This window comes from Marmota flaviventris, chromosome 18 (genome assembly GCF_047511675.1).
Source record: "Marmota flaviventris isolate mMarFla1 chromosome 18, mMarFla1.hap1, whole genome shotgun sequence".
Classification (NCBI taxonomy): Eukaryota; Metazoa; Chordata; class Mammalia; order Rodentia; family Sciuridae; genus Marmota; species Marmota flaviventris.
The window spans coordinates 48,077,743-48,092,033 of NC_092515.1; the positions used below are offsets into that span (position 1 = coordinate 48,077,743).

General features: G+C 33.8%; 1 protein-coding gene across 7 annotated transcripts in view; it reads left to right on the forward strand.

Moving 5' to 3' along the window:
• The window catches only part of Nfat5 (nuclear factor of activated T cells 5), a 156,054-nt gene that overhangs the window by 82,685 nt on the left and 59,078 nt on the right, over positions 1-14,291 (forward strand). The gene's annotated exons all lie outside the window — the stretch shown is intronic.

The window sequence follows — 14,291 nt, forward strand, 5'->3', positions numbered from 1 at the left end:
CTGAAATGTGAAACATTGAAAAAAGCACCCCCCAAAAAAAATAAATATGAGATGGGGGGTGGGGATTAACATTAGACTCAAAACACTCTGGTCTTGCCTAAGAAGGCATAAAGGCTGTTTTTGTCAGCCATGTCATCATCGTGACCAAAATACCTGACAAGAACAATTGGAGGAGGAAAAGTTTATTTGGGGGCTTAGAGTTTTAGAGGTGTCAGTCCATAGATGGCCAACTCTATTGCTCTGGGCCAAAGGTAAGGCAGAGCATCATGGAAGAAGGGTATGATGGAGGAAAGCAGCTCAGAACATGACAATAAGGAAGCAGAAAGAGCCTGCTCCCCAAACCACCGACAAAATATAAACCCCATGGGAATGCCCCCATGACCCACCTCCTCCAACCACACCCTACCTGCCTGTGGTTACCACCCAGTTAATCCCTACTAGTGAATTAATGCACTGGTCAGGTTAAGGCTCTAATAACCCTATCACTTCACTTTTGAACTTTCTTTCATTGTCTCATATATGAGCTTTTGGGAGACACCTCATAATCTAAACTATAACAAAGGCAAAACCTGAAAGGATCAAACTGTTTTCCCTATAACTTAACAATATCACACAAAGCTTAAGAATATTTATAGCAGTATTAAAATAATCAGCATAGAATAAGATAAAATTCTCAATATCTGCTATCAAATCCCAAATCACTAATCATAGAAAGAGGCATAAAATTGTAGCATTTGGAGAAAAATCATTAAATTGAGGCAGATACAGAAAGGTTTTGTGGCTTTTTTTTTTGGTCTGCAACAGTATTTTGCATGATTCCTTTTATGTAAAACTCAAAAAACAAAATTGTATGCTGATAGAAGTCAGAAGATTGGTTACCCCTTCCAGGGAGTGATGGTCTTTCAAGAAGCATGAGGGAGAATTCTTAATCAGCCAGCTGATGGTTATGTGTGTATTCACTTTAAAAAATTTTGTTCAAGACTTAAGATTTTTATACTTTACTATTGTATATGTTATATTTTAGTAAAAAATTAAAACTTTTAGAAGTTGATTCTAAAATTGACATAAAATCAGTAATAATTATCTATATTCCTGTATACTTTATAATCAAAACACTTTTCATATGTCAATATTATTCATATGAAAGTACTTTATAAGTACTGTCATTTATTTTTAAAATAATTTTATATTTTTTAGAACTTTTTTCTATTTACAGATTGCATTGTAACACAGAGGATTATACAAGTTAACCTCTCATTTGCTATAGTAAAATGACATTTAAAAAATATTTGTAAGAATCCTAAAAAGTCTTGTTCATCAATATAGTAACATCTAGTTAACATAGCACTAACAGTTTTTTTTTGGTAAGAAAGTGTTAAGCTTTCATAGAACAAATACTAATTGTATCAGAGAATGACCAGGACTAATTGTACCAGAGAATGACCAGGAGGGGATGCAAAGGAATAACATGTTGTCAGTGGGTTAGTTTTACTCATTAAGAATCTTTGGTCTTTGCCCAACAGAGATAATTAATAGATAATTTCTCTCAGACTCAAGATAACAAGATCTATGTTAGTTTCTTTAGGTATTTAGTAAACATGTATGAAATCTTAAATATCAGTCTAAAATCATCTACCACCATGTGATATAGTTGTCATTTTGGTCAGGAAAGATGCATAACGTTGATTTTCTTTCTTTCTTTTTTTTTTTTTTTTGATATGTTATTGTAATTGTTTTTTCCTCAAGGTTTTAAAAATTGAGATAATCTGTGGAATAAGGTGGTTTATCCCTGTTGCTATTCTCTTCTAGTCTTCAGAAAAAAATTAGTATCAGTACTTTTTTTTTTTTTTTTTTTGTACCAGAGATTGAACTTAACCACTGAGCCACATCCCCAGCCTTTTTTTTTTTTTTAAATTGAGACAGGGCCTCACTACATTGGTGAGGCTGGCTTTGAAATTGTGATCCTCCTACTACAGCCTCAATATCAGTTCTTTATTAAAGAGGTAGTAAACTAAGGTCAGTCTATTTTCATTCTGAGGTTGAATTTCATAATTTAAACTAATGACTCAGCCAGAATCACCTGTAGAGCTTTATAAAAATACTCGTTCTATGGTCCTGTTTCCTGTAAATCATCCCAAGTGTCTGGGATTACAGGCATGAGCCATCATACATGACAATTAGACTGCTTTTTCAAGACAAAGCCAATAATATACATAAAAGAATTAGAATGTTAATTCTACTTGTTTCTTTTCATTTGCAGTATTATGTATGCTCATATATATGTGATTAGTTTAAAAAAGGATTTATTTAAGATAGTTATAAAACAGATCTCTATTCAGTATTGATGTTGTAAACATTTAGTGAAATTGTATTTTAAGTGTGTACTATAAAGTTTTTAAGATAAATGTAGATATTTTTCTGCTGCTTATGTTTCAGAAATGCTCATTTTATTAATAATGCATTTAAATGTGAGTTTAGTAAAGTTAGAAAAGAAACTGGAGTCTCCCTCTCTCTTTAGCATGTTTTTTAGACCATCTGGCTGCTATAACAAAAAAAACCTTCGACTGGGTAATTTGTAAATAATACACATTTATTGCAAATAGTTCTGGGTGCTAGGGAGTCCAAGATCATGAAACCAGCAAATTTGGTGTCTGGTAAGGGCTTGTTCTCTTCTAAGATGGAACCTTCTTGTATCCTCACATGCTGGTAGGGGTAAATGTTTTTTCCTTACATTCTGGAAGAAGCAAGGCAGCTTCTTTCAATCTTCTTCTTGTTGTTATTGTTTTTTGGGGGGATACTGGTAAACCAGAGGTGTTTACCACTGAGCTACATTTATGTTTTTTGTTTTGAGCCAGGGTCTTATGAAGTTACTGAAGCTGGCCTTGATCCTCCTGTCTTAACCGCCTGAGTTGCTGGGATTACAGGCATGTGACACTGCGCCCAGGTCATTCAGTCTCTTTTTTTAATAAGGACATTAACCCATTCATGGTAGCAGATCCCTCATGAGTTATTTCCTAAATGTCCTCCCATCTTAATGCTGACACGTTGGGTTTTAAGTTCCAGCATGAATTTTGGAAGTACATTAGCATTCAGACCACAGCTGCAGGCAAATAAGCAATCATAATAATTTAAACCCATTAGAATGAAATGTTCACTGAATCAGATTTTTTTGGTCTATTTTGATGTATTCCCAGAACCTAGGACACTGCTTTGTGTACATCAGTTAAATATTTGTTGAATGAATGAGTACATGAATAAATAAATGAGAATATTTAATGAATGTACTTCATTCTATAGTAGGTAGTATTTCTTCACTTCTGATATAATCATGTTTTACCTCACTTTTATTGGCAGTATTTCTGAAATACTATGAAAAGTATAATTTTCCTGAAGTCTGTTTCACAACTGAGTACATTAAGAATTTTTTTTTGGTAATTGGACACAACACCTTTATTTGATTTATTTATTTGTTTGTTTGTTTTTATGTGGTGCTAAGGATTGAACCCAGCGCCTCAGATGTGTTAGGCAAGTGCTCTACCACTGATCTACAACCCCAGCCCCTATGTTAAGAATTAGTAGTTTCTTTATTATCTGAATGAGATTTAAGAATAAGTTTTCTTAGATCTAAGTTTTTTTTGTGTGTGTGTACATAATATAGACAGCTGGGCGTGGTGGCACACACTTATAATCCCAGCCACTCTGGAAGCTGAGGCAGGAAAGTTGTGCTGCAGTTTAGCGAGACCCTTTCAAAATATAAAAAGGGTTGAGGGACATAGCTCTGTGGTAGACCATCCCTGGGTTCAATTCCCAAGACCATATTAAAACAAAACAAACAAACAAGCAAACAAAAAACCAAATAACAATCAGTAACTTTATAAAGAAATTAATCTAGTTCCAAGACAGATTTAGTATAAAAACAAAAGTAAAGGGAAAAAACAAAACAACAACAAACCCAAAACAAAGTAAAAGCAGGGTATATAATGAGCAGCATCAATCGCTAGAACTTTCTTCTATTTATTACTTGATCTTTCTCCTATTTATGTATCACTTGGATGCCCCATAGACATCTCAAATTCATCATTTAAAACTGAATTCACCCGGCTTGGGTTGTGGCCTAGCACGTTCAAGGTCCTGGGTTCAATCCTCAGCACCACATAAAAATAAATAAATAAAATAAAGGTATTGTATTGTGTCCAAATACAACTAAAAAATAAATATTTTTAAAAATACTGAATTCACTGTCTTTCCTGATGTACTCTTCCTCTTGTATTCTCTATCATGGGAAATGGCTTCACCTTCTGTCAATTTTCCTGAGGTGGAATTCTTATGACTTACTTAGAATTCGTTTTTTTTTTCTTTCGTTTTGCTCTCCAACCAGTCATCCAGTTCAATTTGCCTATTTCCTAAACATCTTTATATTCTGTCACTGTTCTTATTACCACTACCTTGGTTCAGAAATTTGTTATTTGTTGTTATAAAAACCTTACTGATTTGCATCTCTATGACTATTGTGCATATTTATTTATATAAATCTGAGCTTATTAGTTCTTTGCTTAACATCCTCAGGCTCCATATGCATTGTGGAATAAAATTTTTATATTCTTAGCATCATACTCAAGGTGTTTCATAACATGGCCTCTCCCTACTTTTAGTAGGTTAATCTCCTTTTCCTCCTCATAATTCCCATGTTATAGGGAGTTAACTGAATTACTTGAAAAACTGAAATAGCTGAAATACAAATACTCTTCTTGTTTAGGTTTGTTTTTATAACTTCTCTCTTTTCTGAAATCTTTCTGCTAAATAACTATTTTGGTGTTCATAATTGACCTAAGGTATCACATCATATGTGGAGTTCTGTTTGATTCTCTACAGATAATTTTAAATGTTCCCTCTTCTGTATTTATTTAATATCCTGTACTTCCCTCCCTTTCCATATTTTAAAACATTTGTTCTAATTAATTAGTTCCACATTTTTTATTGGTGCATTATAGTTGTACATGATGGGATTTTTTCATTACATATTCCTACATGCACACACTCTAACAATATAATTCGGCCAATATCACTCTCCAATACTTGCCCCTGCCCCACTTCCTATACTGATATCTCTTTGATTTTTACTAGATCCCACCACATCTCTTTTTTCCCTTTTGTCTCTCTACCTTCCACATTTAAAACATGATTCCTGACCTTCTGAGTCTGGTTTATTTTGTTTAACATGATGGTCTCAAGTTCCATCCATTTTCCTACAAATGATACAATTTGGTTCATTTTCATGGCTGAATAAGACTCCATTGTGGGGACTGGGGTTGTGGCTCAGTGGTAGAGCACTTGCCTAGCATGCGTGAGGCGTTAGGTTCGATCCTCAGCACCACATTAAAAAAACAAAACAAAACAAAAAACCTAAATAAACAAAGGTAGTGTGTCTATCTACAACTAAAACAAACAAATACCTCCATTGTGTATATAAACCACATTTTCTTTTATCTATTCATCCGTTGTTGAACACCTAGGTTCCATAGTTTGGCTATTGTGAATTATGCTGCTGTAAACATGGGTAAACACAAGTATTAGTATGATGACTTTATGTTTTTTAGTTGTTGCTAGACCTTTATTTTATTTATTTATACACAATGCTGCGAATCGAACCCAGTGCCTCACACATGCCAGGCAAGTGCGCTACCGCTGAGCTTCAGCCCCAGCCCCATGACTTTAATTATTTAGGATAAATACTGAGGAATGGTGTAGCTGAGTCATATGGTGGTTCCATGCCTAGTCTTTTGAAGAACTTCCACACTGATTTCCATAGTAGTTGTACTAATTTATAGTTCCACCAACAGTAATGTTTCTTTTTTTTCCACATCCCCTCCAGATTTATTGTTGTTTATATTATTTATTTATTTATTTATTGGTAGTGTTGGGAATTGAACCCAGGACCTTATGCCTGCTAGACAAGCACTCAACCAACTGAGTTATGTCTCCAACCCTGTTGTTTTTATTCTTGATGACTGCCAGTCTGACTGGTATGAGATGAAATTTCACTGTAGTTTTGATTTGCATTTCCCTAATTGCTAATGGTGTTGAATATTTTTCATATATTTTTGGCCATTTGTATTTCCTCTTTTGAGAAATGTCTGTTTAATTAATTTGCCCATTTATTAATTGGGTTATTTGGTTTTTTGGTGTTAAGTTTTTTAAGTTATTTATATATTCTAGATATTAATCCTCTGTCCAAAGAGTACCTAGCAGAGATTCTCTCCCATTCTGTAGGTTCTCTCTTCACATTTCTAATTGTTTCTTTTGCTGTTTTCCAAGTTTTTTTAATTTGATGCCATTTCCTTTCTTAACTTTTGGCATTATTTCCTGAGCTTTAGGTGTCCCATCTTGTACTTGAAACTCATTATGCATTATTTAAAACTTGCTTGATTTTATTTTCTCTAGTCTGTGGTTGTCACTGTTGTCGTCTTTTTTTTTTTTTTTTTGGTACCTGGGATTGAACCCAGGGTGCTTAAACACTGAGACACATTACCCCCTTTTTATTTTGAGACAGGGTCTCAATAAGTTACTTAAGGTCTAACTTAGTTGCTAAGACTGGCATTGAACGTGTGATTCTCCTGCCTCAGCCTCCGGAGTTGCTGGAATTACAGGCATGTGCCACCATGTTCAGCTTATTTTTTATTTTGTGGTCTTCTTAAGAGTGATTTTATTTTAAATTTATGTCCCCAGTTCAGTGTAAGAGCTAGTTTAATTGGATGCTTAATTGCTGTTTTGTCAGGTTGAAAGTAATAGTGAAAATGAAATGGCATGGCCTGAAATATTGAGCCTATGAATGTGGCAAATAAGATGTCAAATAAATAAATATGACCAAGTGATAACTCATGGTATATTTTGTAACTAATATTCTGCTACCTTTCCCTATCAAAATATGTGGTTATGGCAAAAGAAAGAGAAGGAACAGTATGGATTCTTTTTTCTTTTTTAATTTTTTGTTACTGGGAATTTAACCCAGAAGAGCTCTACCACTGAACTATGTTCCTAGCCATTTTTATTTTTTGTTTTGAGCAAGATCTTGCTTAGTTGCTGAGTGTCTTGATAAGTTATTGAAGCTGGCCTCGAGCTTGTGATCCCAGTCTATTGCTGAGATTTCATGTATGAGTCACCATGCCCAGCTAAATTTTTAAAAATATTTTCATTATTGTTGATGGACCTTTATTTTATTTATTTATATGCGGTGCTGAGAAAAACCCAGTGCCTCATACATGCTAGGCAAAAGCTCTACCCCTGAGCCACAACCCCAGGAGACAGTGTCTTCCTGAGTTGCCCAGAATTACTTCAAACTTGTAATCCTCCTGCTTCAGCCTCCTGAGTAGATGGTGTGTCGGCAGTGGTTTGAATTTTTGTTCTCCCAGAATTCATGAGTTCTGAATCCCCCATGTCATTTATTGATGATATTTGTAGATGGGACATGTTTTAGATACCTTTTCGGTCACATTAACCAAAAGGCCTGATAAGAACAATTTTAGATGAGGAAAAGTTTATTTGGGGCTCATGGTTTCAGAAGTCTCAGTCCATAGATGGCTGACTCCATTAGTTCTGGGTTCAAGGTAAGATAGAACATTATGGCAAAAGGGTGGGGTAAAGAAAAGCAGCTCAGGACATGACAATCAATAAGCAGAGAGTGCCCACTCACCAGGGATAAAATATATACTCCAAAGGGAAGCCACCAATGACCTACTCCTCTACCCACATTGTATTTGTCTATAGTTATCACCCAGTTAATCCTTTCAGAATGGATTAATGCACTGATTTGGTTAAGTCTCTCCTAGCTCAATCATTTCACCTGTAAACTTTGTTGTGTTGTCTCACATGAGCTTTTGGGGGACACCTCGTATCTAAACTTTAACAGAACCTTTAGAGGTGATTGGGTCATGAGGGTTCTCTTCTCTTAAATAGATTAATGTATTTTGGTGGGAATGATTTTGTTAAAAAAGCAGCTATCCCTGGGAGTCTTGCTCTGGTTTGCTTATCCATCTTTGGGACTCTGCAAGGAGTTCTCACCAAGAGGAAGCCCTTTACAAGATATGGCCCCTTGACTTTGAATTTCCTAGCATTTTGAAGAGTAAGAAATAAATTTCTTCTCTTTTTATCTCACTGATGTATTCTATTAAGTCAACAGAAAATGAACTAAAACAATGATTTTGATACTTTTTAAGATTATAATCCTTTTGTTTTTATAGAAAGTCTGAGTTGGACAGACTTCCTCCTGATTACATTCAAATTATGCATCTTTGGCAGAAAATCACAGAGATGTTGTATTTTTATGTTATTGTATCGAGTGGTGTATGATTTTGATTTGTCATTACTGATGATACCTACTTTGATTAGTCTTCACTACTTTAAAGAATCCCTTTTTCTCCTTCGCAATTAATAAATATTTAGTGGAGTTACACTGTGAAACTATATGAATATCTTGTTTCTCATTGAACTTTTTAACTTATTGTTTTATTTCAACATGAACGTCTATATTTTCAGTAGATTAAATGTTACTATTATTACTTATTTACACGCTTATTTTGTCCTGTGTGTTCAGTTTGAGCCCTTTCAAGCAGAAGTGTCCTATGACATGACCCCATGATTCTTTGAGTACTTCCTTACCTTTTGTAAAACAAATTCTCTAAGGCTCCTTGGACTTTCCCTGTCTTAGTCCTTATATCTATTTTTCTAAGAACCTCTTATTTCTTTTAGTGGAGAATAGTACTTAGAAATAAAAATTTTGTATGAATATACTTTTGGGTTGCTGCTGCTCCCTTTCAGAGAACAGAGCTATGGAATATATGTTTACATAAATTACATGTACATTTATGTCTATATTTTTCTGTCTATATGGGTTGACTATCCTTTATTTGAAATGCTTAGGACCAGAAGTATTTTAAATTTTTTTCTCCCCCCAGATTTTGGAATATTTACATTGACTTTACTGATTGGGACTCCTTAACCAAAATTCAAAATATTTCAAAATCCAAAACTTTTTTGAACTTCATGTTTGCACTTGGAAAGTTTCAAGTTTCAGAGCATTTTGAATTTTTTGATTAGTGATGCTCAGCCTACATATACATACCTGTATACTATCATGAGTTCACACTAACACCCCAGGTGCAACTCAGTTATCTTAGGGTTCCTTCTTCCTGGAATAAGTGAACAGAAATTCCGCCCCCCCTTTTTTTCTGTGGTTCTGGGGATTGAACCCACTGTTGCTTTACCGCTGAGCTACATTCCTAGACTTTTTTATTTTTGAGACTGGGTCTCACTGGCCTTAAACTTTCATCTTTCTGCCTCAGCTTCTCAAGTTGCTGGGATTACAGGCATGATCCATCGGGCCTAGCCAAACATCTTATATACTGCTTTTTTCCTTATATATATTTTTAAATATATATGTAAGCCCTCTGTATAGGGCTGAGGTTGTGGCTCAGTGGTAGAGGGCTCACCTAGCACAGCGAGGCCCTGGGTTCAATTCTCAGCACCACATAAAAATAAATAAATAAAATAAAGGTATTGTGTCCAATTATGACTTAAAAAAAAAATCACTGTATAGATGTGAACCAGCAGCATTAGTGGTATACAATTTAACAAAAATTGTCCTATTTAAGCTTTGTAGCAGCTCTCTGAGGCTGTGCCCTGTTCATGAATAGTTCTACTTCTATTGTATTTTTTAAACAGTATATATTTTAGTAAAAAGTGAGAGGAAGTGTGGGTGTTTCAGGGGTTCACATCTTCCTGGAACAAGAAATAACAGAATAAAGCAGCAGAGAATGGCATGTAGGTGGTCACAGTATGCCCAACTGAAAAAAAAAGCTTAACTATTAATTTATCAATTTTTTCTTTCTCTCTTACTATCCTGTGCCCTCAGGATAGAATTTCTGTATACTTTGAACATGATGTATTATAGTGAAATTCGTCCACTCCCTCATTGCTCGTGTTGAAGAATAAAGACTGAATTGATTCAGAAATAATTGGTGACATAAATGAATCAATTAGAGTTTACAGAATGACCAAACAAACAAGCCAGCCATGTCAACCCATTTTTATATTGTTGCCTTTCCACCCTTTCCACTTGGGAAGAATTAATTTGTTCTTAATATTTGAGAATGGTGGTTTCATTTCCTTCATTCCTCCTTCCAGTTGCCCTATGCTCAGCACTGTTGCACCAATATAAGACAAATTCTTTTTTTTTAAAGTTGTTGATGGACCTTTATTTTATTCATTTATTTAAATTTGGTGCTGAGAATCGAACCCAGTGCTTCAAACATGCTAGGCACTGAAACTTGACCCCAGCCCTAAGACAAATTCTTGATATTCTGAATCTGTACCCTTTTCTGCTTAATTTCTTTTCTCAAACCCTATATTAATAATTTATATTAATGGAGTTACTATATTCCATTAAATGTATTTTTGCCATGTTAATACTTAAGTAATGTACTTACATTAGAATTTTGGTCAACTTAAATTCATAGTGAACCATAGATGAGTTGTTTAAACATTATTAGACAAATTATTACCAACATTAATAGAAAAAAACATGTAAGAAAACAACCAGCTCAATTGTTAGGCTAATGAAAGACTTCCCGTAGAAAACAAAATTAAAAGAACTTCTAGATTTAACAAATGGCAGGGGAAAATGAACACATATAAGTGCTGTGCAATTTTTTTTTTTTTTTTTTTTTTTTTTGGTACTAGGGATTTAACCTCAGGGGTGCTTCACCATTGAGCTGTATCCCCAGTCTTTTTTTTTTTTTTTTAATATTTTTTTAGTTGTTGATGGACCTTTATTTTATTTATTTATATGCAGTGCTGAGAATGAAATCCAGTGCCTCACACATGCTAAATAAGTGCTCTATCACTGAGCTACAACCTCAGTCCTTTTTATTTTTAATTTTGAGATAGGGTCCTTTTTATTTTTAATTTTGAGATAGGGTCTTGATAAATTGCCCAGGCTGGACTTGAATATTCGATTCTTCTGTCTCAGCTTCCCGAGTTACTGGGATTACAGACATGCACCACTGTGTCCAGCTGCTGTGAACTTTTTGATCAGCCATTATATATATATATATATATATATATATATATATATATATATATATATATATATATATATATATATAAATACTTTTTAAAATATACCTTTATTTTATTTATTTATTTTCATGGGCCTTGCACGTGCTAGGCGAGTACTCTACCACTGAGCCACAACCTCAGCCCCATTGATCAGCTATATAATCTTCATTAAATTTTACCTTATTCCGTTAGGGGTATGTACTTTAGTTAATCATTATTTGTGATGAATTATGAAATATACAATATATCCTTCTTAAACCTCTGTCATTTCCAGGTTTGAAATCCTTGTTCAAGTTGTTAGTATAATAACCAACCTCCCTCAGGTTGAACTTTTACTTTTTGAGTGCTGTTTGTTAAAACTCATCTATTTTATTAAGTTGACACTTCTTCATCTTGTTTAAAAACTTTTTGAGATTTTTATCACTTAATTTAGTATAATTCTGCCTACAACATTTTCTTTGCCCTCAGTAGAATAGCCTTAAAGGACATATTGGTTTGTAATCTGGCCTTTTTCACAATTTTGCTTTTTACAAATGTTCATGAAGTTTATCAGAAACTGCTTGCTCTTAGGTAATTCTCATTTGTGCTTTCTCTCCCTTTTTGTTAAAATAGCCAGCTTTATTGATTCATGCTTTACATATAAAAGTTTACCCATATAGGGCTGGGGTTATGGCTCAGTGGTAGAGGGCTTGCCTAGCACCTATGAGGCACTGGGTTTGATCCTCAGCACCACATAAAAACTTATAAATAAAATAAAGGTATTGTGTCCATCTGTAACTAAAAAATTTTTTTTTTAAAAATTTACCCATTTAAAGGAATACACTTAGTAGTTGTTAGTGTATTTGCAGAGTAATCTAATTTGGAACATTTTTATCACTCCAGAAAGAAATCTTATTTTTTCGCCCTCCATGTCCCCCCACTGATTTTACTACTGACTTTTGTAAAAGAAATCTTTTCTCAGAAGCTGTCTTTCCATTATGGATTTCCCATTCTGTTTCTAAATATTTTGTTTTTTATAAACCTTCATTGTTCCCTTATCTTTCTAAACTAATTTAAAAGATAAAATAGCAAAAAATAGATATTGTGATGTAACATGAAATGACTAGTGCTTACTTAAGACTGTCATTTTCATAGAATTAAAGAACCTGTATTCTTTTGTTCAGGAGTTCTTTTCATTAACTAGTAGAGATTATTTGAATTTAGGACCACAAGACAATAAATAGTGTTTACAGCATAATTTATATTTCTTTAATATTTTGGTATCGATGGAAGAAGATTTAAAAGAAATTTCCATAGCCAGGTGTGATGGCACATGCCTGTTATCCCAGCTACTTTGAAGGCTGAGGCAGGAGGATTACAAATTCAAGGCTAACCTCAGCAATTTAACAAGACCTTGTCTCAAGATAAAAATAAAAAGGGCTGCGGATGTGGTTAAGTGATTAAGTGTCCCTGGGTTCAGTCCCCAGAGACATGGGGATAAACCCAGTGGTACTCTGAGGAAATTCCATAGCCAGGTGTGATAGCACTGAGCTATATCTACTGCCTTTTTTACTTTGAGACAGAGTCTCTCTAAATAGCCCAGGCTGGCTTTAAATTTGTAATCCTCCTGCCTCAACCTCCCTAGTATTTGGGATTATATCTATACTATACCATGCCTGGCATATCTAAAGAACTTTTTGTTTTCAAGGAGTAAGAAAGACAACTATATTAAAATGAATATTTGTTGATAATGTCATTTAATTAGATTCTATCTCCCCTTCTCCTGTATTATTTGAAAGCTAGAAATAATTTCCTTAAGGTGTTTAGCAACATATAATAAGCTGAAAAGTTGCAACCAGGCATGTTATATTCAGTCAGACAGATGCTGAATATCTAGATGCTGTGAAGATGAACATTTCAAGTGTTAGGTAATAGGGTTTTTTAAGTTTATTCTCTACTGTAAATGAAAATCATTTAACTATGTAACTTCTATTTTAGCTTCCCTTCTTGACTTTTTTCCTTATCCCTATCCATATCAAAGTTAGGGTACATCCTTTAGTGTTTATCTGTGATGACCAAAGTATTTATGAATTTAGTAATCAGTTAACTAAAAGTGTTATCAAGGATAAGCTGTCTAGTAATGCTAACTTTTTTTTGTCACTCATGTAGATAATAATCTTTAATTATGGAGTGTTAGGTTTCTTGGAATATTGGGCCTTTGTGCCTTAGTTCTTTTGAAAATAGGCATATGCTTCTAACTGCTCTTTCAAAAGTTCCTTCCAACTTTGATTTTAGTACCTTTAGACAATATCTTAAAAATTATTTCCACATAACAACATATAAAAAGCTGAAAAATATATAATGATAATCAGAAAACAAATTTTTTAAGCGAGAGAGAGAGAAAGAGAGAATTTTTTAATATTTATTTTTTAGGTTTCGGTGGACACAACATCTTTATTTTTTATTTTTTTTTTAATGTGGTGCCGAGGATTGAACCCAGTGCCCCGTGCATGCCAGGCGAGCACGCTACCACTTGAGCCACATCCCCAGCCCCAAGAAAACAATTTTAAAGTAGCAGATACAAATTTTATGGACAATTAAATTATTATCAAATACTTTCTATAGATAGAGTACTCTTTAATCAGGGATACAAAAATAATCATAATCTTAAATAGGTATTTATAAGCTCCCTGATTTAAAAGCATTGCATACCTGTGCCTTTCCAGAGTCAGAGATGCCTCAGAAAATAGGAAGTATTTCCTTGGGCATGACATTCCTTTTTTATTTTTTTTCAGACATGAAAAATGAATTATGATGGTGTTGGATTAAAATACTGTTTGCGAATGGGTGTTGAGTAAAAGATCCAGACTAATGGACTAATTAGAAAAGCCAATTTAAAACTGATATATGCTATATTCCATCTTATATGTAAAGAATAGCAAGTTACACTTGTACTATTACAAAGGAATAATTGGACAATCTTAGGTTGTTTAACATATTTTCTCTGTCTAGTTTTAATTACTTTAAAAATTTAATAACTTTCTAGAGATTCTCTTGAACCCAAGGAATAAAGCCAGAAAGTCAGAAAGCAGAATGAATGGAAAATTATACTAAAAGAAAAAAAAATGCTAATAATTCTTTATAGAGATATGATATGGTATTGTTTTTTTGTGAATAACATTCTTGTGAGAGAAATAATA